This window comes from Carcharodon carcharias, chromosome 2 (genome assembly GCF_017639515.1).
Source record: "Carcharodon carcharias isolate sCarCar2 chromosome 2, sCarCar2.pri, whole genome shotgun sequence".
NCBI classification, from domain to species: Eukaryota; Metazoa; Chordata; class Chondrichthyes; order Lamniformes; family Lamnidae; genus Carcharodon; species Carcharodon carcharias.
The window spans coordinates 89,846,481-89,872,551 of NC_054468.1; the positions used below are offsets into that span (position 1 = coordinate 89,846,481).

Here is a 26,071-nt window from a genome sequence, read left to right on the forward strand (position 1 = left end):
GAAACTGTTCCCACTCAAGAAAACATCAAGAACTGGAGGGCACAGATTCAAAATAATTGGCAAAAGGAGTAAATGTGATGTGAGAAAAATTTTTTTTATCCAGAGGGTGGTTGGAACAAACTTCCTGAAAGGGTGGTATAGACAGGTTCAATCAAGGTATTCAAAAGGGAATTGGATTGCTACCTGAAAAGAGACAATGTGCAAGGTTATGGGGATTAGGCAGCGAAGTGGGACTAGGTGGAATGCTCTTTCAGAGAGCTCGTGCAGACTCATAAGGCCAAATGGCCTCCCTTTGCACTCTAAAATATTGCGATACCTATCCTAATATCTCCTTCTTTGGTTTGAGGCCAAGTTGTGTCTGAATGCCTTTCTGAGAAGCCCCTTGGCCTTGTTTGCAACGTTAACAGTGCTATATAAGTTCATGTTGTTGCTAATATGATTAGACCGCAGCGTTCCAGAGGTACAGTTCCTGGCCTTGAACACTTGCTGCTGAACCCTCCCCCACCTTTGCTGGAACGTATAGGTGTACAGATGTTGGATGATGAGAAGGTTGAGCTCAGTCACAATAACTCCCTCCCTTGGTAAGAGAGGCGACTGATGCTGACTATCCAGGTTTGCATACAAACATAATATAACGCCTGAAAATTGGGACCCCAGCACCCTTGCGTCCCTTAGGGTGGGGTGAAGGCAGTGGGGGAAAAAGCACAAAATTAACTGCAGGGGTTACAGCAACTGAGTGAAAAGTCCCAATGTGACATTGGAAAATCAGCAGCCAATGTGCACACAGTGAGCTCCCACAATTAGCAATGTGATAAATGACCAGGTCACTTGTTTCTGTAATGCTGTTTGAGAGATTGGCCAGGACACTGAGGTTAACTCCCCTGCTCTTGTTGGAAATTGTGCCATGGGATCTTTAACATCTACCTAAGAGGGCAGATGGGGTACTGAGTTAACATCTCATCCAAAAGACGGCATCTCTAGCAGTGCAGCACTCCCTCACTACTGTATTGGAATTCCAACTTAGATTATGTGCTCAAATCTTTGGTATTAGGGCTGGAGCCCACAACCTGACTCAGAGGGTTGGGAGAGCCGAGGGAAAATCCTGACCTGATTGCCTGCTGTGCATCTGCTTGTTGGCAACCGATTTGTGTGGGTGTCTTACTTCATTCACAGTGGATCTATCAAAGGTTCATCCCCCAGCACGCGCCCCCTCCCCGTGTTGCCAAAGAAAATGTTTTTTTTTATAAAATTGAACTCATCAAATGTTTGGCTCACACATTAAAAATTCCACCTCACAAAGGCTGACGAGCTTGGCCTCTCTCCAGCCCGGTGCTGGTTGTCCAGGCTGTAGCACATTTCACACTGAACTTATGCTTTAACTTTGAACAATAAATATATTCAGCAGTTTCTTTATTGCTAAACTCCAGTGGCTCCTTCCGTGTGTGATGCTCTGTTTGCTATACAGCAGTAATTCATGGGGCAGATATTGATGGGCCCCCTTTAAAGGAGGTGAGGGGTTGCGTATTAATCATTCCCCCATGGCTACCCTTCTCTGGTTAGTCTTTGATAATATTTGTTCCAATCTTTTTTTTGCCTGGCCCTCCTTATCAGTTCTCCGTGGTCACTGGGTCAAAATCCAGCAGAACCCTCCTACCCCACAGCGCCTTGACTACACGAGCTGCAGTGCCTCAAAAAGAAGGCCCGCCACTGCCCCCACCACATTCTAAACTAGGCATTGGCAACAAATGCTGGCCTCGGCAGCATGTCCTGAGGATGAATACAACCAAAAATGAAAGCCAGCTGGTAGCTTGCCCCTGGTTCCCGCAGCTATGTAAGGTGTGTTGAGCCGTGCCGGGGACTTTATTATTTCACCTGTCTGTTGGATATTGTAACTGCTGGTCTCCGCCCAGAGTCCTCCTCCCTACCACGGTACAGAAGAGCTTTGGAATTTGCCCCGTGAAAAAATTCATGTGGGTAGTGTTCAAGTTCATTTATGGGTTTCAGTCTAACACCTGCTACTCTACTCTTATAATTTGAACGGTTAGTTAATACCATGCCACCATGTTGCTGTTCACTTCATTATGTCTATATTTTGTGTTTAAAATGAGGATATCGTTTATTCTCTGTCACCTGCTGACCCATCCCTATCCTCTTTCGATATATATTTTTTGGCTTTACCCAGTAGAGAACATAGCTGCTGGAAGGAGGCTAGGAAGTTTCTAGACCAGTTCTGTCCTTGCTGGAATCCACAGGTTAAGGGGAGTCAGTGAAACATAGGAACTGGAGTCGGCCATTCAACCCCTTGAGCCTGTTCTGCCATTCAATTAATTCATTGCTGATTAGTACGTTTTCCACGTGTACCCGGATTAATTCGGTATAATACCCTTTCAGGCATTCCAGATCCTCATAGCTCGCTCCAATTTAAAAAAAAACTCATCTTCCACCTCATTTTTTGGCAAGTATCTTAAATCTGTGAACTCTAACATGCTTGCCAGAGGGAAAAAGTTTCTCTTTGTCCACTCTATGATTTTGAACACCTCCATTAAATTACCCCATAACCTTCTCTGCTCCGTAAACTTAAGGAGAACAATCTCAACTTCTTCAGTCTCCCCAGTAACTGACGTCCCTCATCCCTGGTACCATTCTGTTAAGCCTTCTCTGCACCCATTCCAGGACCTTGACATCCTCCTGAAAGAGTGGTGCCCAGAATTGAAGGCGATGCTCCAGCCTATCGCAGTGTTTCTTTTCAACCACATGTCTTGCAGTTTTTTGGGTGGGCTGACTTTACCTCCAAACATTGTGTGTTTGTGCAAAACTGGCAGCAGGAAAAGATGAACTGGCTCATCAAGCCCAGCCCACACAATGATAGCTGGAGCATCCCGACATCGTTTTGTTTTTCAGTGAATGGTTCAAACAGTATGATCGTGAGACGGACCTAAAAGAGAGCTACAATGATGTGTACTGATCTCCAACCCCTTTTTTTTTGCATTGAGCAAGGCAGGGAGATATAAATCCTAGGGGCTGTGCAATTTGCTTCATTGGATGTGAAGTGGGGCTGTTGAAGCTGGGAGATGGTTAACTCACCCAGCGAGGGGAAAGAGGTTAATTGCATTGCCCTAACTTCAGAAAAACAGCAGCACTAAAATTACACCATGGGACAGCACAATATGATAGCTTGACATGTTCATCTGAGATTCACATCTTTTCTATTTTAGTGGAAATGTTAACACATTTATTTTAAATGTCCTTTAAGGGTTGTGGTAAAATAGTTTCATGTGGAGGTGCATTCTGAAGCCATGTTTGGAACATTGGAACAAAAGTCAGCCATTCTGTTCAATTACTCTAGTGGATTGTGGCTAACCTGTACCCTAGCTCTCTTTACCCTCTTTTGATGCAAATCACTGAATACCTAACAAAAATCTATCAATCTCAATCTTCAGTGAAGCCAGCATTCACAGCCTTTTGATGGAGAGAGTTCCAGTTTTCCATTATGCTGGGTGAAAATTGCTCTTCAATGGTTTGGCTGTAGTACTAAGATTATGCCTTATTGTTCTTGATTCACCCACTAAGGAAATAGGTTATCTGTATCACCTCCTCCTCCTTCAGGTACCATGTCCTAAGAGGGCATTGGCAACCATAGACTTCCATTGGATTGGTCCATGATTATACTTTGCAAAGCACTGCAGTGGTTTGCCTGCTGCAGTGTGGCTGACCAGGAAACACTTGCGCTCTTACTGCTTACCATCAGGCGTATTGGAAGAATTCGCAGGCTGATAATCAACCTGTTTGGCCACATTATAAACGCACATTCTGTGACCATCAAGTCCTGCGTTGGGACTTCAACCCAGAGCTTCTGGCCCAGCGGTAGGGGTGCTGCCACTGTGCCACAAAACCTCCCCTCTTTGCATCGACTGTATCTAATTTTTTTATCATTTTGAACACTGCGATTAGATGATCCCCTCAACCTTCTAAATTCATGGGAGTGCAAGCCAACATTATGCAACCCGATCTCATAAGCCAGCCCTTTAAGCTCTGGTATCACTCTGGTGAACTTGCACTGCTTGGGATTTCTCTGCAGTGCAGCCGCACTCAGTACGGAATAGCTGCCAGAGGGTGGAGTCATTAGCTGGATTTGTTTAGTCCGTTAAATGATGGGTTAAAATAAAATTATTCCCCCCGCCCCCCCCACCCTCCACCAACTTTCTAATTCTTAAAATGCTGGACGTGCTCAGAAGGTCAGACAACAGCTGCGGCGAGAACGGACAAGTTAATGTTTCAGCTATGGAGCCTTTGTTCGAATTGGGGTAAAAAATACAGATGAACAGCATTTTAAAAGGAACTGAATGATGGGTGAAGAAGAAGTGCACACAGACACACACGCGTGCACACAGACACACAGGCATGCACACAGACACACAGGCGTGCACACAGACACACAGGCGTGCACACAGACACACAGGCGTGCACACAGACACACAGGCGTGCACACAGACACACAGGCGTGCACACAGACACACGCGTGCACACAGACACACACGCGTGCACACAGACACACACGCGTGCACACAGACACACACGCGTGCACACAGACACACACGCGTGCACACAGACACACAGGCGTGCACACAGACACACAGGCGTGCACACAGACACACAGGCGTGCACACAGACACACGCGCGTGCACACAGACACATGTGTGCATAAAGGAAGAAATAGACTTGTTCAACAAAATGCTTTAGTTTGAAAACAGGGAATGGTTAAGTGGCTGAAATAACATTAGCATGAGATAATAGGGGACATAGCGAGAGCAATCAAGACACAGAGAATGTATGAAATTCCTGAGCCATTTGGGAGGCTGAGGCAAGTCGTTATGGAAGAATGAGTAACCAGCAAAGCAAAGCAGGCTGTAGCAATCTGGGTGTTCGGGAGAAGATAAATGCAGGCCAACACGAAAACAGTTTGCCCCCACAACCAACAGAGGGTCCCAAAACAAACCCAAATTCCCACCTGCACCCCCCACCCCCCGCCTTACATGGGATGTGGGTATGCTGATGCTTACTGGGTGGGAGGGGGATGTTGAAACATAGAAACATAAAAATAGAAGCAGGAGTAGGTCATTCGGCCCTTCAAGCCTGCTGCGCCATTCAATATGATCATGGCTGATCTCCCATCACAACGCTGTACTCCCACTCTCTCCCCATACCCCTTGATGCCTTTAGATTCTAGAAACCTATCTATTTCCTTCTTAAATATATTCAGTGACGTGGCCTCCACAGCCTTCTGTGGTAGAGAATTCCACAGGTTCACCACCCTCTGAATGAAGAAGTTTTTCCTCATCTCAGTCCTAAATGGCCTACACTTTATCCTCAGACTGTGACCTCTTGTTTTAGACCCCCAGCCAGAGGAAAAACCATCCCTGCATCTAGTCTGTCCAGCCCTGTCAGAATTTTATACTTTTTAATGATACCCCCTCTCATTCTTCTAAACTCCGGTGAATATAGGCCTCGTCAGTCCTCTTACAACAATCCTGCCATCCCAGGAATCAGTCTGATGAACATTTGCTGCACTCCCTCAATGGCAAGTATATCCTTTCTTAGGTAAGGAAACCAAAACTGCATACAATACTCCAGGTGTGGCCTCACCGTGGCCCTTACAGCTGCAGTAAGACATCCTTGTTCCTGTAACTCAAACCCTCTCACAATGAAGGCCAACATCCCATTTGCCTTCTTAATTGCTTGCTGCACCTGCATGCTTGCTTTCAGTGATTGGTGTACAAGGACACACAGGTCCCTTTGTACATCAACATTTCCCAATCTATCACCATTTCAATAATATTCTGCCATTCTGTTTTTCCTGCCAAAGTGGATAACTTCACACTTATCCACATTACGTCATGTATTTACCCACGCAATCAACTTGTCTAAATCACCTTGAAGCCTTTTAACATCCTCCTCACCACTCACATTCCCACCTAGTTTTGTGTCGTCAGCAAACTTGGAAACTTGAGTGTGGGTCGACGCTGTTCATCTTTCATTTCATCCAGCTCTGATGAATGATGTGCACCTAGCTGCTTTGTTTTGGATTTCCAACACCTTTTCCCTCATTTTTAACCTGTGTCCCTGGAATTTGATCTGTTTGCTATGGTAGAAAAAATTTACAGGTGAACCCTTCAGTCTTAAAATCTTAGGCCAGGTGGCCTCAACGTCACCGCTAAAGTAAAAATGGCCTAATTTATCTTTCTCAGATTTTGCTCTCAATCACTTTGTTGCTTGGTACTTTGCTTTTCCACAAGGCAATGCTACCCTTGTTTATAGTATTGTTGGATCCCCAAAGTTTCTGCGATTAGAAGTGGTACTTGAGTAATCCCTTTAAAGTGTTTATTATTCAATGTGCCTATTATTCTGAAAATGTCAAAGCTTTTGTTTAATGAGCTCTTGAAGGTACATGAATTGCAATCTCACCTTGTAATCTGGTGTGACTGGTTTTGCTCTCTTGTTTATGCTGGTAGCTGTCGTGACTCCTGTGCAGTTAAGTCTATCTCCTCAATCTATCTGCGCCCTTCAAAAGATGTGTTTGTGTGCGTTACTGAAATGAAAACAAGTACAAATGCTTTCTTTTGGAAAGTGGAAAGCTGAATGTCTTTTACCAGATGCTTTAGTTGGTTGCTTTGTGAAGAGCTGCCCAGTATGACAGTAAACCAGGACATGCCCACATTTAATCCCCAGTTTGTACTGATTTAGCAGCAGTTGATGAGCTACAGTTAAGTCTTGGTTATTTGTGGGTCATAGAGTGGGGAAAGGCCATCAGTGTTCCCACTCCTGATTGCAGGTCCTCATTGTCATTTTCAAATCCACTTACAGCCTCACCGCATTCTAAATCGGCAAATTCCTCTAATCAAATGTCTCTTCAGTCCCACAGCACTCCTCCAGTACCATTGTTTCCTGTTCCCTCTGCTCCATCACTGGTGGCCATTAATCCAGCAACAATATCCCTTTGCCTGCACACCCCACCACCTCCTGACCTCACATCGTTCCACCTCGCTAGCTCGTCCCTGCTTTCTGAAGGCTCCTGACTCCCTTCTCTTTGACTGTGACATATTGACTATTTCATTAGCTTGCTTGATTTGCACTGACTTTTCTTTCTCTGTTTTGTAAAGTTTCGTCAGAACATAAACACACCTGGACGTTGGTTGAGGACAGGCCTGGGCTCAACTGTGAAGCCCCCACAGCCTGCCAACACTCAAGGTCCAGGCTCACTTATGATGTATGAATGGTCAATTGGTTGAGATACTGGGTGACAACTGCTGACTGTGGGACTGTACTGTAGCACGAGTCAGCTCCTTCTGAAGCAGGGGAAGGGGAGAAGTTGGGTCGAGGGGAAAGGATCCCCAGTGGCATTCCCTCAGCTGGAAAAGTTTATTTTTGAGCTGGTTCTGTGTGTGTTGCCACCAAGGGAGAGCTACTCTTCCAGCCTGTAGTACCTTTGATTGATGAGCCTAATGTACACGCCTAGAGATGATCGCTTGTTGCCTTGAAATTTTTGGACTACATACTTTGGTTGAAGCTGTCAATGGACAACCATTGGCACTCTGTTTGACCATGAGCGGGGCTGTCTAACCAATGTTTGGCCCACACCCATTACTGATTTTGTCCACTTCTGGCACATTGCTTTCTCATGCTCCTAACTCACTCCATCTGCTGCTGAGGTCCTCCTCCACACCAACCTCATCTCCATTGCTGTCCTCACTACCTTCTCTACACTTTTTGCACTTTGCAAACTCCAGGGAATGTCAGTTATAGTTAGAAACCTCCACACATAATAGTAGCTACCCATCTCCTTCATTCTCACTAACTTCCATGGGCCTAGCTCCTTGTTTTTGAACCTCTCACTCTGTCCTAATTGGGAAATACTTCCACCCTCCCCATCACTAGTCCCTGCCACAACCAAATTCTTTTGACTCCAGACAGCTATGGCTCAGTTGGTAGCATTCTTGCCCTGAGTCACAAGGTTTGGGGTTCAAGTCCCACTCCACACCTGACATTCACTCAATACTACGCTGTTGAGGGTGCTGCCTGTCAATGTATTATCAATTACATTGTGAAGGTTTGGTTAACGTCAAATACATTGTTCAGGGAAACTGGTGATGGGTATTTGAACACATATAAGTAGGAGATGGCTCGGATACTGGGTAGATGTGAAGAGTGTTGATGCTGAACAAAGTCCCTAAACTCTCAGCAAGGATAGGATCTGTGTCTTAGTTTTGATTTTGCCAACTGACGTGGATCCTTTCAGATGGGATGTTAAACTGAGGTGGAAGTAAAGCATCCCATGGCACTATTTTGAAGAAGATCAGGGGGAGTTATTCCTGGTATACTGACCAATATTTACACCTCAATCAGCATCACGAAAAACAGATTATCTGGTCATTGTCACAATGCAGTTTGTGGGAGCTTTCTGTATGCAAGTTTGGCTGCCACCTTTCCTGAATAACAACAGTGACTGCACTTCAAAAAGCTATTTAATTGGTCGTAAAGCACTTTGAGATGTCCAGTGGTTTTGAAAAGTGCTATAAAAATACTTTCTTTCAAAATGGTCCTGGTCCTGTGCATTGCAGACGGACCTCAGATGGTGGGAGTTTCTTCTGCTCTTGGTGAGTGATGAGGTCTGGGTGGAACTTCATGACAATGGGCAAGGACCAGGACTAGAAAATTGAAACTGTCATCCCACTTTTTAAAAGTTAAGCAATGAGTGCACAACTGCCATTGGTGGGGCTGCCCAAAGCAGGAATGGGACCTCCCTCCTATTTTACAGGCATAGAGGACCAGCTGACGCTCCTGCCATTGGTTGCCTGGCGCATCTACCCTCATGAGGCACTGCCTTCCCCCACCAGTTGGAGAGCTGCAGTGTCCTAGAGTTTAATCTTTTAATTCCTGGACATCCTGGAAGATTGGCAATCTTACAAGCATTTTATTCCCCCTCGCTTCTTGTTCCAATCCTGCCATTGCCCCTGATGTTCCCCTTTGGACCTTTGGTGATTGTGCACATATCCCTGACACTCTGACGGTATAAGTGGGGAATGTTCCACATGCTAGCAGTCTGTTAGAAGGGAGTTGTGTTATATAACTGAGCTATCGACCTTGAATGATAGGGAGAAACCCAATCACAGCTGCCCCAAGCAGCAGGGGTGGGTGGGGGAAGGGGAGTAATTAGCATCTGCTGGCCCTAAAATTACCCTTCCACTATAATACTCCCACCTCCCACCTCTCCTCCCGCATGTTTAAGCTGTATAGATATAAAAATTAATTTGCTATATGAATTCATCACTGTGTGAGCTTAATTACGTGCAGCCCCCCCCCCCCACCTCATATAAAATCCCTTGAGTGACAGATATAGGCCTTTTAATTGGCGTGTGAGGAAGAGAAGGAGAAGAAAGAAAATCTGTTGCTATTAACTTGTCTGGCCTTGTCTGGACTGCTGGCCAGGCTGTCTGGACATGCTCAGACCTGTTGTCATCAATCATCCCCACCCACTCTGCCTCTTCCCTACAATCTCCACCTACCTACCAAGGACAAATCTCATTCAGCCTTTGTTGTGCTCTGCCTGAAGAATGTCTCTTGAACAATGCCCGTTGCAGTGCTATTAACCTTCGCAAAGATAATGTGTGAATGACCCTTTACCTACATTTCTCCCTGGCAGAAAATAGACTTGCTTAAATGTGCCTTTGTTTCAAACGCTGTTTAAAATGCCAGCTTTCTGACTAGTGCACAATGTCATACAATACGGTAGCAGGGCGAGGAACCCTATATGGATTATTGCAAAGTTAAGAGCTGGTAAACTCTGTAATTGACGGAAGCCTCCTTTGTGAACTTGTGTTCCACAGGAGTGGACCTTTTGGACCCACTGCTGGGGTTTCCATAGAAACTAAATAGGCCCCTGACCAAAATACATTCTAAATTCAAATAGATTCTGCCGAGTCCTTGCAGCCTTTGTCATTTTTTTTTTGCAAAGAACATTGTAGACCAGGATGCTGCAGGAGAATTTTAACTGGAATTTGTAAATGGTTATGAAGGGAAGCATTTGAATTTTAAGAAGTGCCGTTTGTTGGGATTGCACGGCTAGACACTCCACTGTCTGCAATATTCTTCTTGTGCAGCACTAGTTAATAGCTTGTCAAAGGCTGCAATCTTAACCCGTATTGCCTGAGGGTGATTCTCAGGAATTCTGCACCCATGGAAGGACAGGACATTTCCTCACTCTGATGTGCCACTGTGGCCAATTGCCAAATGGAAACCAGGGCTGGAAGTTTGATTTTAAGTGACTCCCTTTAACAGAAGCTAGGATAACCTTGCCTCCCAGTCTCATTGCTATGCTGTCTTTGACTGGAAAGCAAATGTTTAACATTATGGAAGGATGGGGACAGGCCGATATTTGCAGGCTATTTCTGGTTGTTGAGGGGTCAAGAATGAGAGGTCATAGATATAAGATTAAATGTTAGAGATCAAGAACAAAGGAGAGGAGAAACCTCTTGTAAGGCTTTTAAGAACAGATTGGATAAGGAGGGAAGGAAGTGCGGTTGAGGGATATAGGAACAGGATGGATAAATGTGCTTCGGAGTAAAACACACTGTTGAACCAATAGCCTGTTTTCTGTGTTATAACAACGATGGAGTTATGATGACGGGATAATTTGTGATAGAGAAGGAAATGAACTCGGCCTGTGGCTACTTGATGCATTGATTACAATCTCACCTCTGAGTTTGAAGGATGTTTGTTCAACTCCCATCCCAGAGATTTGAGCATATAATCCAGGCTGACACTTCAGTGCTGCACTGAGGGAACGTGGTGGTATTGGAGGTGCTGTCTTTTGGATGCCCTCTCTAGGGGACGTAAAAGACCTCATGGCACTATTCAGAGAACAGCAGGCCAGTTTTCCCTAGTGAACTGGCAAGTATTTATTATTTAACCAGCATCAGCAAAATAAATTATCTGGCTATTATCACATTGCTGTTTGTGGGAGTTCGTTGTGTGCAAATTAGTTGCCACGTTTCATACATTACAACAGTGGCTACAATTTGTGGAGAAGACTTTGTTTTTGTGCTTTTACCAAGTACTGGACTGGTGCCAGCAGTTTAACTGAAGAAATTTAAGGGACCGTTGGATTGTACAGTGGTACTGAATTTCCTGGGGGAATTAGGAAAACTTTGGAAATTTTTGGACTTTACACTGAAGATTTCCCTCTGCTCAATGGTGACACTCTCACCTCTGAGTTGCAAGTTTGTGGGTTCAAGCTCCACAACAGAGACTTGAACACACAATCTAGACCAACACCCGTGTGCAGTACTGAGGGAGAGTGCTGCACTGTCAGTGGTGCCATCTTTCAGGTAAATTATTAAATTGACGTTCTACTTGTCCTCTGTGATGAACGTAAAAGATCCCTTGATACTATTCAAAGAAGTGCAGGTGTCCCGGCCAGCATTCATCCTTTAACCAATCATCACTAGAACAACTTGTCTTTTTATCTTACACATGCTTCTGGAACCTACAGATGGCAAATTGGTTGCTGTGTTCCCTATATAACCTCCGTTACAGCAGTCATTATACTCTCAAAAGTGTTTTACTGGGGACACCTTGAGGTCAAGAAAGAGGTGCCATATAAATGCAAGTTCTTCTTTTAAACATTGACTATTGCATTTTATGTTGTGTAGACGTGAGCAGATATAGTGCATCATTTTCTATGTGTTTAAATGTGTAGCTGACCTTGTTCAATTTGAAGTTTGCGGTTGGATTGATTTTACTGGGCACTTTGCCTTAATAGATCTGTTTTAGCTAAAGATTCCTAAAGTTTGCAATCAGTGCTCTTCAACTTTGCTTTACAGTGTTCTGAGATGTGTTTGACGAGCCTTTGTCAGTTCAAGTTGGCACTCTCTCTCTCTCTCTCTCTTTTCCCCTTACATTTAGATCACCGTGGAATACTTCTCCATCCTTGTGCATATCATTTCAGCATTCACCTCTCTTTTGGCCATCATCATTTCATGCTGCCACTCTGCACACTCCCATCCCAAACTCCTCAACTCGAGCTGGTGCAGGGCATGCTGCCCCCTGTTTTACACTGCCACCCCTGATCGCTGCCCTCTTATTGCTGCTGGATAGTGCATCTGCATGTGGAGTTGGAGTAATGGTCCTGTTAGGATGCCCCAGTGCTTATTACCAACATTTGCACATGAAGAAAGATCACTGTTGAATTAGAGCAAATAGTGCTTTAGGAAATATCGGGCAAGTTGTTTTAAAATATTGGTGCGTGAAGTTATATTTCATGGGTGAATCGTGGTCTATAGTGTTAAATTAAACTGTGGTTACAAGAGCAGGTCAGAGGGTAGGAATCCTGCAGAGAGTAACTCACCTCCTGACTCCCCAAAGCCTGTCTGCCATCTACAAGGCATAAGTCAGGTGTGGTGGAATGCTCCCCATTTGCCTGGATGGGTGCAGCTCCCACAACACTGAAGAAGCTCGACACCATCCAGGACAAAGCAGCCCACTTGATTGGCACCCCATCCACAAACATTCACTCCCTTCTCCACTGACGCACAATAGCAGCAGTGTGTACCATCTACAAGATGCAGTGCACGAACTCACCAAGGCTCCTTAGACAGCACATTCCAACCCCATGACCACTACCATCGAGAAGGAAAAGGGCAGCAGACACATGGGAACACCGTCGCCTGGAAGTTCCCTTCCAAGCCACTCGTCATCCTGACTTGGAAACATATCACCATTCCTTCACTGTCGCTGGGTCAAAATCCTGGTGGAACTCCCTCCCTAACAGCACAGTGGGTGTACCTACACCACATGGACTGCAGCAGTTCAAGAAGGCAGCTCACCACCACCTCCTCAAGGGCAGTTAGGGATAGGCAATAAATACGGGCCTAGCCAGTGACACCCACATCCCATGAATGAATAATTTTTTAAAAAGTGCTCACAGTACCTCCAGATGTGGTCTAACCAGGGCTTTGTCTCGCTGAAGTGTGACTTCTACCCTCTTGTATTCTAGCCCTCCAGTTATGAAAACCAGCATTCCATTAGCCTTTTTGATACTTTCTGTACCTGTGTGACATTTTAATGATTTATGTATTTGGAACCCCAAGTCCCTTGGGACCTTCACTGTTTCATTATTTAGAAAGTACCCTGCTGTATTCTTTTTAGGTCCAAATTGGATGACCCCACATTTGCTTGTATCTAAATCCATTTGCCCCAGTTTTACCATTCACTTATCTCATTAACATTTCTTTGTAATGTTATGCTTTGTGTCATCAGCAAATTTGGGCACATGGCTTTCTATCCCACCATCTGAGTCATTAATTATGATGAATAGTTGAGACGCAACACAGATCCATGCGGGACAGCACTAGTCACATCCTGCCAATTAAAGTACCTGCCAATTAAAGTACCTGCCCATTATTCCTGCTTTTTCTTTCCTGCTGCTCAGCACTTCCCTGAGCAGGTCAATAATTTGCCCTTAATTCCTTGAACTTTAACTTTAGCTAGCTCTTATGAGAGACTTTATCAAATGCCTTTTGGAAACCCCTATGAATAACATCCATAGACATATCCATGTCCACCAATGTTGTCATCGCTTCAAAAAATTCAACCAGATTCATTAAACGTGGTCTACCCTTTATAAATCAATATTGGCTCTCACTGAAAATTTTCAATGTTTTCAGTCATTATCCTTAATGACAGATGCTAGGCCTGGTGAGGTTGGTATTATTTGAAATTCTGGATGGCAAAAGGCAGAAGGCTCCTCTAAGTGGCTCCTACTCACACTCTAGCCCAATGATAAAAGCAAAAACCTGCGGATGCTGGAAATCCAAAACAAAAACAAAAATACCTGGAAAAACTCAGCAGGTCTGGCAGCATTTGCGGAGAGGAATATAGTTAACGTTTCGAGTCCAAATGACCCTTCAACAGAACTAAGTCAAAATAGAAGTGAGGTGAAATATAAGCTGGTTTAAGGTGGGGGTGTGGGACAAATATTAGATAGAGAGCCAGTGATAGGTGGAGATAACCAAAAGATGTCACAGACAAAAGGACAAAGAGGTTTTGAAGGTGGTGCTATTATCTAAAGAATGTGCTAATTAAGGGTAGAAAGCAGGACAAGCAAGGTACAGATTGCCCTAGTGGGGGTGTGGTGGGGTGAAGGAATCGAAAAAGGCTAAAAGGTAGAGATAAAACAATGGATGGAAATACATTTAAAAATAATGGAAATAGGTGGGAAAAGAAAAATCTAAATAAATTATTAGAAAGTAAAAATAAAAGTTGGGGGGGGATCGGAAAGGCACACTCTAGCCCAATGATTCTGAGCCAGAGATTGCTTTCGGTCAGGACAGTCTTGCTATCCCCAAGCTCCACATTCTACAGTCCAGGCACACAACCTGCTCTGCCATATTTTAGTCTAGTTTATTCATATTATTTGCATTTACTTCTTGGTCTGTTGTAAAAACATTTTCTACATATTAACTTCCACTAAGCTCTAACCATGGACAAAAACGTTGAATATCTAATTCCTCAATATTGGAAATTACCTCCTCACCCCCTCTGTGCCAAATTCTCTAACTCACCAAATTCCTGATTTTTGCTTTTTATTAACACTGTACTCTTTTCATGACCATTTTGTACATTAACAGATACTGTTTATATGCCTTTTAAGCCACACCCAGTTATAAATGCTGATTCGGATTGCTGCACTCTACAATTAGCACCTATTCAGAAAATGATTTGCAACTGATTGGCATTTTGCTGTCCTTGGAGGGAATTTATGTTTACTTGCTTGCTAAGCTGAACTCAAAGTGTTAAACTAAATTTCAGTTTGAGAAATATTCACCTGTACTTTCCAGAGAGAGGTTGCTCTCACCAAATTCACGACTTTAGCATTCTATTTATGCTGCACTGTTTTCACGCCCACTCTGCAACTGACTCTGAGAGAAACGTGGCCACTTACGGATGGGAATAATGAGAGAAGGAGGGAGGGGCTTTGAGCTACAATGCTATGCCAGTGTGAGGGCAAGATGCAAGAGACAGAGGGATCGACAGCATATGAGAGGACAACAGGAGAGCCCCTAGGAACGTTGTTAATATGAGGTTTGGGGTAGATGATGGCTGTCATGTGTTACCCTGCATAAACATCAACACACCCATTAACCAGGAACTTATGCTCGCTTCATTGATGGAACTGTCTTCATAGAAAATTGCAGCACAGAAGGAGGCCATTCAGCCCATTGCAGGAATAGAGCTATCCAGCCGAATCCCATTTCCCAGTCCATAGCCCTGTAGGTCACAGCACCAAGTGCATATCCAAGCTCTTTTTAAAATGTGACGAGGGTTTCTGCCTTGACCACCCTATTAAGCAGAGTTTCAAACCGTCCTCTAGGTTAAATAATTTCTCTTCAATTTCCTCTAATCCCCTCATGCGTCTGCCATAGCTCAGTTGGCAGCACCCTTAACAAGGCTTGGATTCAAGTTCCACTCCGTGACTTGAACACAAAAAAAAAATCAAGGCTGAAACTCCAGTGCAGTACTGAGGGAGTGCTGCACAGTCAGAGATGCCAACTTTTGGATGAGGCATTAAACTGAGGCTTCTCAGGTAAGATCCCATGGCATTATTTTGAAGAAGAACAGGGGTGAATATCATTGGTGTCCTGGTCAATATTTATCGCTCAATGACCATCACAAAAACAGGTGATCTGTTCATTATCACGTTGTTTGTGGGAGCTTGCTGTGCGCAACTTGGCCGCCACATTTCCTACATTACAACGGTGACTACACTTCAAAAATATGCCTTTGGCTGTAAAGTGCTTTGAAATTCCCGGTGATTGTGAAAGACGCTATATAAATGCAAATCTTGCATTTAATCCTTCTACCAATTATTCTTGAGTACATGGACCACTCTGCGACTAATTATCATATCTGGGGCATCGGGGGGCTGGTTTAGTGGGGCACAGCCCTGCACCTCAACCCCTCTGTTAGTTAAGTTGGTACTGCAATCTGTGACTGCACTCTGATTCAGGTAGTCTCATGTCAAAATGCAAGGAGGGAAGAATATGCAGTGATTGGCTTGCCACACAACTGGGGTCCGTGCCCCCTGGATTAGAGAGGGAAAAATCAACCTTGTGTAGATTACTGCTGAAGACAGGATCGGCCTTGAATGTGATGTGCGTGGTACAGCAGTCACCCCAGGATTACATGGTGGCAGGATTAATGAGGGGCTTGGGTCGCTCGCAGTGTCTGGCTCCTCAGCTGCTGAGATCTCTGCTCCTATACACACATACCATGGAACTAAAAAAAAATGGTGTGGCGGTGTTGGGGGAAGAACTGAAATGCATGAGGCTATCAAATTAGTAAAAACTGAGCATTTTAAATGGAAGCTATTGGGAAATATTTTCTTTTGTCATGTTCAGGCATCTGACTATCCGTTTGTCTCAATCCATTTAAATAGATCCAAGGAACTAATGTCATATGGGATTGAGAAATTTCCACTGGTTCTGTACAGTTATGTTATCTGGTATGGATGGTGCAGAAGCTAATGTTGCATTTATATAGTACTTTTCACAGCCGCAGGACATTCCAAAGTACCTTACAGCCAATTAAGTACTTTTGAAATAAAAACAGAAAATGCTGGAAAAACTCAGCAGGTCTGGCAGCATCTGTGGCGGAGAAACATAGTTAATGTTTCAAGTCCGTATGACTCTGAAGAGGATGTTGCCAGACCTGCTGAGTTTTTCCAGCATTTTCTGTTTTTAATGTAGGAAATGCAGCAAGTGATCTGCACACAGCAAGCTCCCACTATGTGAAAATGGCTAGAAAATCTGTCTTAATGATGATAGCTGAGGGATAAAATAAGGGCACAGAGACAAACTCTTTTGCTCTTCTTCAAAAAGGTACCATGAGGTCCTCTGTGTCCACCCGAGAGGGCAGATAGAGGGTCAGTTTAACATCTCATTCAAAGGACAGTAGTTCTGACAATACAGCACTCCCTTAGCGTTGGACTGGACTCTCAGCCTAGATTCTGTACAAACGTCTCTGGCGTACAACGTGAACCCACAACCATTTAACTCAGAGGTGAGAGTTCTCATTTTTTTTACTGCACTTGGTTGTTTCATAACCATTTTCAATTTATGGTCTGAGCCACATATGCCTATGTGGTCCCAGGTTTCATTTCCTGGTCTCACTTGAACTTCTTTATCAGTTCCATGTACTGTTCTCTGTAATGCTATAATTAGCCTGTTTTAAGGAAGAGAGATATTGGCCATGGTCACTGCTCTTCACTGCTTTCCACTGACACCTCCTGGAAAGGACCAATCAGTGGATGTCCAATAAGTCAAGGCCAAGTTCAGTAATAGAGTCATGGTGGGATAACCTGCCAGCACTCACTGCCCAGACACACACAAGAATGGCCATTTGGTTGAGGAGCCAGGTAGAGTTTTGAACGACCATTACCTCTTCAGCAGCACCTCCCAGACTTACGAAATTTATCATTCAGAAGTTTAAGGGCAGCAGGCACATGGGAACATCATCCTCTACAAATCCCACTCCAAGTCATACACCACCCATATATCACCATTCCTTTATCATCACTGGGTTGAAATTCTGGAACTCCTTCCCTAACAGCACTGTGGGAACATCTTCACCACACGGACTACAGCTCACCACCTTCTCAAGGGCAACTCAAGATGGGCAATAAATGCTGGATTTAATAGTTTTGCCCATTTCCCATTAATGAATAACAGCATTTTAAAAATCCTTACATGGATGCACCCCTGTGAAGGGAGGTAGGTTTAGAAAATAATTCACTGCTTTCAGGCCTCAACCTATTAACCAGGCCGCATTCCATGGCGATTCTATTTTCATAAAGACCCCAAGACAGCGATGCCTGTTTTAAAGGCTCTGGGCACGGGCAATACCCTTTAAAACTGAGGCTGAGAAGGGATTCTGTGCAAGCCGTTAACTTGCTGCCAAGGGGAGGCTTGTTTTCATTTTATATTCAGTCCTGGTGATAGTTGTCCCTTTGAAACAGCCAATATAATCCAGTCCCCAAGAGTCAACAACTCTGCGGTACAGGTCATGATTGTATAAGGAGATTTGCAGTCAATGTTGATGCACTAATGAGATCTGTGTGTTCAAAGATAACCCGTAGAGATTGAAGCAGCTCACCTGCAATGTTTCTTTGTATGATCCTTACCCTTTATAAGCAGGTTGCTTAGCTGTTGGTATCCCCAGAGTCTGATGGAGTTTGGATGCAGCTCCTGGAATTTGGGAAAAAGAAAAGGTTATCTGTTTTGGAGCTATTCCCCTGGTTAGCTAATATTCCTGATGAATTTTAAACATCTTGGAGCTTCTTGCCCTGTGGAAAAGCAATCTCAGCTGTGGATAAGCAGAAGTTCTCTTGGCTACTGCCAATAGGTTTTCATCCTGAAAGTGTCAACAAAAGCTGGGTGACACAATGTGCTATTATCTCAAATATCTTTATTCTTAAGGAGCCTGTAACTCGCAGCAAGGGAATACAGGTCTGCAAGTGTAGGGGATGTTATTGGCATCTCTCATTTCTTGCCTTCATTCTTCATTTGAATATTGTAGCCCTTGATGGAGATTTATAGAGGCAAGCAATGGAGCTGACTTATTGTATATGGAATCTGATTGCTCTAAGTTACAAGCAAAGACTGAGAAAGTTAGATTTACTTCTGGGATGGGGAAGGTGACCTCATTGAAGTCTTCAGGATCATGGGTGAGATTGACCAAAATGGTCCAGGCAATTTGTTAATGACAATGAAGGGTTCAATTTCCAAGGGGGTCACAAGCTTCAAAAGCAGGAAGTTAAGATGAAGAAGGGAAGTCTGACAGAATATTTTTTGCACAGAGAATAATAGGGTTGTGGGTAAATTAACTAGGGAGCTAGTTATTGATCCAGCTAGAAATAAATGGTTTAAAAGGACAATTGGCTATGCTTTCCAGGGACAGAGAAGGAATTCAGGGATATGATGAGAAGGTGAGTAAGTGGGGCTGATAGGTCAAGTAGAACTGGATTCCTTGGGGAAAAATAGCCAGTGTTTGTTTCCAAAATGTCTTGTAGGAATGTGCCTTCAGCTGATGGAATGATGCAGGAGAAACCCAGGATCCCTGAGCATGCAAAGGAACTCTTTGTTACCAATAATCTCCCTAATCTGTGGAGATTTATTTCTTAATCTTTAAACAATGGGATCCATCTCAGTAACATTGACTGAAGTCGAGAAGCCAGGAATTGAAATCTCCAACATTCATTTGGTCCTGAACATTAGATGTCTGGTTTTTGCCTGACCTGCGGGTTATCAGATCCTTTTAAAATCATTTAATCCAGAGTCGATGAGCTGTGCTGCACTGCACGACAGATCTGCATTGTGCACTTCCAATATTTACTGCTAGTGTTTCAGCTTTCCTGCGTTTGTGGTTAATTTTTGCAACTCTTTAAACTCGGAATAGCATCTTACAATGGTACTGGATGAGGCTTCCTTATTCAAGGCCTCTGGTTCAACTGGTTGTGTCAAATTGAAATGGTGAAGTTTGTTGCAAATGGATGAACTGTACTTTTCCAAGGCTGTAATGTACTTAATTTTTTTTTAAATTACATTTTTAATGATCTCGGGAGATCCCAAAGTGCTTCACAGCCAATGAAGCACTTTGAAGTATAGTCAGTGTCGTAATGTAGGGAAATGCATCAGCCAATTAGTGCACAGCAAGATCTCACACGCAATGAGATACCAACCAGAAAATCAGTTTTAGTGATGTTGATTGAGAATAAATATTGGCCAGAAAACCAGGCAGAAGTCCCCTCTTCAAATAGTACTGAGACATTTCATGTTCAGCCAAGAAGGCAATCGGAGCACCAATTTACCATCTCATCCTTTTATGCGTCATTCCCTCATTACTGCACAAAAAAGTCAACTAAGATTTTACGCTCAAGCCTGTGGGTTGAGGCTTCAGGTCACAGTTATTGGACTCAAAGGCCAAAGTGCTATCCGTTGAACTATCTAATGTCAACTGTGGCCTGTGGACTGTAATCATGCCAGTGTTGGCATGAGTTTACAGCTGTTACAACCTTCACTACTTTGTTAACAGTCCTGTTGAAACACTCAATTGACAAAAGAATTAGCGGACTTGAACATTATAATTCAACGCCGTGCCCTTAGGCTGGAGGTAGAACCTGTATTGGTTGACCAAGTCAAAGAACACATTCCTGACCTGTACAGTTGGATGGAGCGTGTGACCTAGGGCAGAATATTACGCTCGGTGTGCAGGTGCGCGCTCAACATGCCCGAGCGTGAAATAACGTGTGGTGACATCGGGCGTGCGTCCCGACATCATTGCGCAGTCTTGCAATATTTCGTTCAACGGGCGTGCGCCGGAGTCGGCTGTGTGCCTGCCGATAATTAATAGGCCGATTAAAGCCATTAGCAATCTAATTAAATTCAAATTTACACTGCCCGCCTGTCCAACCTAACGGTTGGTGGGCAGGCGAAAAGGCAATGCGGCCTTTACATTTTTTAGGAAACCTTATCCACGAGGTTTCCTAAAGCAAATAAACATTAAATAAAAACTTTATTTTTGAATTAAAAACATGTCCCAGCTCATGTGACAGAGTCACATGAGAGGACATGTTTTATTAAATTTTTATTCTCTTCATTATTTTTTTTAAACAGCGCTTCAACTTTCTTGAGGTAGCTTCGCGCAAGCACAAACTGTACGCTAGGCCTGGTTCTCCCTCCTCCTCCCGCCCGCATAGGCAGCGCTTGCGATCCATGCAGGGCCGGCCTGCTTGAAATCACGGTGCAAAGCCGATTGCTGGTGGCAGTCGGCTTCCCACCCTCCCCCGCCAAGGGCAAAATCCTGCCCCCTAGAGTTCAAATGGCAGATTTGACTCAAATATTAGGAACTGGTGCTTAAGAAAACAAATGGAGGCGAAAGGACTAGTCAAAGTAAACTGCAAACTCAGGGCCAGAAACTGGTTAAAATCGAATTCCGGGCTGATGTCAGGAAACACTTGTTCAAATGAAGCCTGAACAAAAGCTAGAATGGATTTCTGGGTATGGGAGTGGAGCTTTCCAAGAGATCATTGGATGTGGTGATACTGGAAGGAAGAACAGAGAAGATTAAAGGGTGGTCCCACTGTTTGTTCCTCTGGTATGGCTGCATCTTTGCTGCATCCAAGGATGTACACTTGAGTGTATCAGGCATGTGGTTTAGTCATTCATTGCCAGATATGGCTGGAGTATAGTGTAGGAAAATGTGAGGTTATCCATTTTGGCAGGATGAATAAAAAAAAGGCATATTATCTAAATGGCAAGAGATTGCAGAGTTCTGAGATGCAGAGGGGCCTGGGTGTGCTAGCGTATGAATCGTAACAGGTTAGCATGCAGGTGCCGCAAGTCATTAGCAAAGTTAATAGAATGTTATTGTTTATTGCAGGGGAATTAAATACAAGAGTAAGGAGGTTATGCTTCAGCTGTACAGGGCGTTGGTGAAACCACATCTGGAGTATTGTGTAAAGTATTGGTCTCCTTATTTAAAGAAAGACATAAATGCATTAGAAACAGTTCAAAGAAAGTTTACTAGATTATTACCTGGAATGGGCGGATTATTTTATGAGGAAAGGTTGGTCAGGCTAGGGCTTGTATCTGCTGGAGTTTAGAAGAGTGAGAAGTGACTTGATTGAAACATATAAGATCCTGAGGGGACTTGACAGGGTGGATGTGGAGAGGATGTTTCTTCTTGTGGGGGACACTAGAACTCAGGGTCACCATTTCAAAATAAGGGGTCGCCCATTTAGGGCAGAGATGAGGAATTTTTCTCAGAAGGCTGTGAGACATTGAAATTCTCTTCCTCAGAAGGTGGTTGAGACAGAGTCCTTGAATATCTTTAAGGCAGAGGTAGGTAGATTTTTGATAAGCAAGGGGGTGAAGGCTTATCGGAGTAGGCAGGAATGTGAGGTTAAGATCAAGTCAGCCATGATTTTATTGCATGGCGGAGCTGGCGTGAGGGACGAGTGGCCTACTCCTGCTCCTAATTCATATGTTCGTATGCTCGCATGAACTATTGAGAGACTATTGTTCTCATCTTCCCAAACTTCCCATTATTCAAAGATCATCCTGGAAAGGAAAGGTAACTCTCCGGCTCCTCTTCTCCATTACAAACCATTTTCTTAAAGCCCTCCCTCTCTTTCCTTTTCACCCTCACCTCCAACATGAAGTCCTGGACTACTTTGTCACTAAGATTAAGACAATGTGTTAAGCTGCCTCCATATCTTCCATCAACTCCCCCTAGTCCAACGAGCCAGCCTTCTCTGAAGGCTCCCAGTGCCCGAGACATAATTTGCATCTTTGTCTAGTTTCTCACACATCAGCCCTCATGTATCACTGAGTTCAACTTGCCCATGAGACCCGCTCCATTTGTTTTCTTAAGCACAAGTTCAACACTATTCTCACCAAGCTTGTGACCAGCCAACTCCCATTCTCAATTCCCATATTAACTGATATTGTCAACAGTTCTCTCTCCTCGGGTTCTGTCCCCTTTGTCTTCAAATCTGGCGTTATGACCTCTCTCGTCAAAATGCCCACCCTTGGCCCTCTGCCCTCGCAAACTACTGTTCCATCTCCAACCTTCCTTTCCTCTACAAAGTTCTTGAACATGTTGTCACCTCCTAAATTCGTGCACACCTTTCTTGGAACTCCATGTTTGAACCCTTCTACAGTTTCTGCCCTGCCACGGTATTGAAAAAGCCCTTCTCAAAGTCACAAATGGCATCCTATGTGGATGTGACAAAGATAACCCATCCCTGCCTTGCCCCTCTTGACCTGCCTTTGACATAAATAACCACACTATCCTCCTCCAAATCTCTCATTGTCCAGCTGGATGGGGCTGCCCTCGCCTGATTCCACTCTGACCTATCCAGCTATCGCCATGAAAACTCCACGATTGGTTTGGCTTTCTGCTTTCACACTGCCTGGGCATCCCTAAGGGTGTACTCTTGACAGCTCTTTGTGATGCTTTCCCATGGGGACGACACTATATAAATGCAAGTTGTTGTTGATTTGATAGAAGTTATTCAAATTATGAAAGGTTGGAGATAGAAACAGACTGTTTTCATTATAAGTGATCTACAATGTGGAAGCTTGAATTCCAGAGATTTAGGGCAGAACCTTTTTGACACAGAGGGTTGGTGCTGCTCTAGAATGAACTCCCAGAGATCGTAATTGAAGCAGAGACCATGTTGATACTTAAGAATCGTCAGATAGGTGGCTGGAAGAAAGGAGGGTCAAGGGCAATAAGACTACAGTTTGAGTGGAGGATAAATATCAAAACAGACTTGTTGGGCCTACCTCTGTAGCAGGATGAGCTCGATGTGCCCAATGATCTCCTTCCTATTTGGACCACCTTTGCTCTGCCCAGCGATGAGCCTCCTTTGTTTGGTGGGCAGAGTCACTGTGCCCCCACACGCAGGTAACAGAACCAGCTCCTGCGATTGGTGCTGACGCCAACATTGCCTGCCCCCCACCCCCGGATAAAGTGTCTATTGTTGCAGGGAACCCGGAGCAACAGTCTGACTTCACAGAGCCAGCGATTGCCAGTGACTCGTATTGTGGCTGCTGGACTCAGTGTGCCAACCATTGGGCTTCCCGTTGCTGCGGGTAGATGATTATGTTCCAGAAATGAATGTTCTGTGGCTGTGCCGCCTGACGGACTGTACCATGAAACACCTTGTGGATATCCCAAACCCTCGGAGGAGAGTGGATAGATCAATTCTATCAATCACTTTGACCATCAGTCTTGGGGAAAGCTGAGTTTTGAGTTTAGAAATGTTAATATTTTCAGCCTAGGAGGAGACCATTTGGGTCTCTTTGCCTGTGCTAAATTTAGACCCCTCGCAGGTACAGATTTTAAACAAGCCAATATTCTGACCTTCTCCCCAAATCATCCTGGAATGATCCCTCCAGCTTCTCATATGTTCCTGAGTCCTGGTAACAGTGCCCTTGTGTAGCTGTCAAGGGCATACAGTGTGCGTTTTGATTGAATTATGCAACTTTAATGAGCACACTGTAAAATGGTACTGCTTCATGTCGAAGTACAAAAGCGTGTCTCTTCCTCTGTTGTCAACCAGATGTCACCTCTCATTTAGTTCAAAGGGTGATAGATAAATGGCAGCTCCCACTTCTCCCCCGCACTTCGGGAGCTTATTTGCAGAGTGGCTGCCTCACATGTCGCTCATTAACGAGTGACTGAGAGAGCTAACATTTGAATCCAGCCTAATACACTCAATTGTAAATCCACATTCAGTGGCAAGGGACTGAGTCTGAATCACTGACTCTGAAACACAGTGTCGTCTGCTAAAACAATAACTGCCGGAGAAATGTATGGCTTTGTCCAATGGAATGGAGGGAGGATGAGCAAGTAGTATTGATGAGGTTTCAATTGCTTTTGCTCTTCGCTCCTGACTCCAATTTTGTGAATTTCTCTCACATGGCAATTGATCATGTCTGCAGGCTATTCCGCTATGGAAGACATCACATGGTGAGCAAGGCTTGGTCCGCCTCCCTTCCAACATCTACACACATTCCAGCACCAGCCACTGGATTGAGCTGAGAATTTCCCTCCTTATCCTAAGATCAATGAACTTTCATTTATATAGCGCCTTTCAGAACCGTCGGACTTCCCAAAGTGCTTTACAGCCAATTAACTGTGCTTTGAAGTGTAGTCATTATTGTAATATATGAAATGCGGCAGCCAAGTTGTGCAGAGCAAGATCCCACAACAGCAAAGAGATAACTAAGCAAATAATCTGTCATTAGATGCACACTGAAGATTAAATATTGGCCAGAACACCAAATAGTGCCATGGGCTCGGTTTAATGTCTCTTCCAGAAGATCACACCTGACATCGGAGCTCCCCCTCAATACTGCACTGGAGCGTAAGCTATTATTATATGTTCATACGTTGCTGGAGTGGGACTGAACGCACTAACTTCTGACTCAGAGGCGAGAGTGCCACAGGGGCATGATTCCGTCACTTACAGCTGCCGACATGAAGCAGTTAATTTAACAACTGAGTCACCAGGAGGAACGAGTCTGTGTTTCGGCACTTCTGTGCTGAACCTCGGCTGTGCTGTTCACCCCTGGGTTTGTGTGTGGGTGTCTGAGCTTTAGATGGTGCTGGCGTGTGTTCACCACAGTAACACAGCTCAGGCTCTCTCAGTGGTTGAAACCTTCTGATCTGATGATACCTTTCTCTGGGATCTGTTATTGCTAAGACTTCATTTCATCCAAAGTGACAGTGGGCTGATGCAGTCAGGTTGGTGAGGAGTGGTGAAAGAAAAATCAACCATGGTTTCTGCTCCTTGTCGCTGTTCTGCGCTCTGCTGCACATTGTCTATGGGCGTCTGACGAGGATAGAACAGGGGTCGCTATCTGTCTGTTTCTGACTTTCCCCTGTCTCTCATTCTTTCTCCCTGGTTGCCTGTGTCTGTCCCTCGTGGACTCTCTCTCTCTCTCTGTCTGCCTGACTTGTCTCTCATTTTTTCTCTGGTTGCCTGTGTCTGTCTCTCTCTAGATATTCTTACTTTTCTCTATCTCAGTGTATCTTTTTTTTCTCATTGTACTTTCTCTTCCTGTCTTTCTTTCTCTCACTTTTCTGCCTCTCTCTTTCCTGCCTTTCTCCTGTATTTTTCACTTATTCACTGTCACTCTGTCTGTACTTCCATCTTTCTCACCTTTACCTTTATTGTTTCTCTCTCTTTCTCTCGCATGGTTTCTAATGCACGCTGTCTATCTCACATTCTTTTAATCACTCCCTTCTTTCTGTTTCTTTGCTCACTTTCATTCTGTCTTTCTCCTTTAAATGTTCTCTGCCCTAACCACTGATTTCTGTTCCTTCATTCACTTTTCCACTTGTCTTTCTCTAATATTTTCCCCTGTCTCACTCTGTGCTGTCTATTTTTGTCGGTTTTTGTCATCTGTTAGTCCTTTTGTCTATCTCTTTCCATCTTTCTTACTCGCAC

The 26,071-nt window shown here is 44.2% G+C and overlaps 1 protein-coding gene and 1 long non-coding RNA gene across 2 annotated transcripts in view; one reads left to right on the forward strand and one right to left on the reverse strand.

Annotated features, from left to right (window-relative positions):
* The window catches only part of LOC121269636 (glypican-1-like), a 186,050-nt gene that overhangs the window by 20,882 nt on the left and 139,097 nt on the right, over positions 1–26,071 (forward strand). The gene's annotated exons all lie outside the window — the stretch shown is intronic.
* LOC121269643 overlaps positions 1–26,071 on the reverse strand; it is a 38,788-nt gene that overhangs the window by 3,748 nt on the left and 8,969 nt on the right. Inside the window, exon 2 of the long non-coding RNA XR_005941381.1 lies at positions 18,205–18,296. This is a non-coding gene — a long non-coding RNA (uncharacterized LOC121269643). The remainder of the gene's footprint in view (positions 1–18,204; positions 18,297–26,071) is intronic.